This window comes from Chaetura pelagica, unplaced genomic scaffold (genome assembly GCF_000747805.2).
Source record: "Chaetura pelagica isolate M959 unplaced genomic scaffold, ChaPel_1.0 scaffold1407, whole genome shotgun sequence".
In the NCBI taxonomy this organism is placed as follows: domain Eukaryota; kingdom Metazoa; phylum Chordata; class Aves; order Apodiformes; family Apodidae; genus Chaetura; species Chaetura pelagica.
The window spans coordinates 200,680-201,617 of record NW_009953954.1 but is presented as its reverse complement, the minus strand read 5'-3'; positions in this window follow the sequence as shown (position 1 = coordinate 201,617).

The window sequence follows — 938 nt, the reverse complement described above, 5'->3', positions numbered from 1 at the left end:
GTGGGCCAGTTGATGGGTGTGAGGTGAGCAGCCAGGGGAGCTGGCCCTGCCTGGCTGGACGCCCCCAGGAAGCCACCAATGCTAAACCCAGGAGGTGCTGGGGGGACCCTTGTTTGCCACAAGAGGGAAGGAGAGGCCTGGGTGCTACAGGGCCAGCCCAGCCGGCTGCTGTCACTGGTCCCCAGCACACCGATCAGCCACCAAGCCCTGTGCCTTCCCAGCACCCACACACCACAGGCAGGAGATGCCAGTGTCCCTGAGGGGCAAAACCAGTATCTGAGCAGGATGGTCCTCAGTTACCCCCCTCTCAACGGCCTCCACCTGTTCCCCTCTTCCCCACGCCCTGCTCGGAGCCTGCAGGGACCAACCGACGGGGCAGGGCCCCACCGCGGCACACAAAGGATGAGGCCGGGGCTGGGAAAAGCCCCCCCGCCGGGAGCCCCTGGGCAGCCGGGCCCCTTGGCCGCGGGCTGGGGGTGCGGGCGCAGGGGGGGGTCCGCGGCTCCCAGCCACCTACACGCAGCAGCAACAACAGGTTCAAAACACAAAAATAAACGCCCTACCCACCCCCTGCTTCCCGCACCGCTGCCGGCAGAGACTTGCCCCCCTACAGCCCCCACTCCGGGCCCTCCGTCGCTGCACCCGGCGCCTCGGAACCCCCAGCAGGGCAGGGACCAGGAAGGGCAGCACCTGCTGAGCAGCATCAGGGGGATGGGAAGCCCCGGTTTCGGGGTCCCGAGCCCCGGCATTAGGGGGATGTGAGTCCCCAGTATTGAAGTCCTGAGCCCTAGCATCTAAGGGGATGTGAACTCCCGGTTTCGGGGTCCCAAATCCTGGCATCGGACGGATGCGAGCCCCCGGTTTGGGGGTCCTTGTGTCCCCAGGAACAAGGGGGATACGAGCCCCCGGCTTTGGGGTCTCGAGCCCGGCACCGGGGG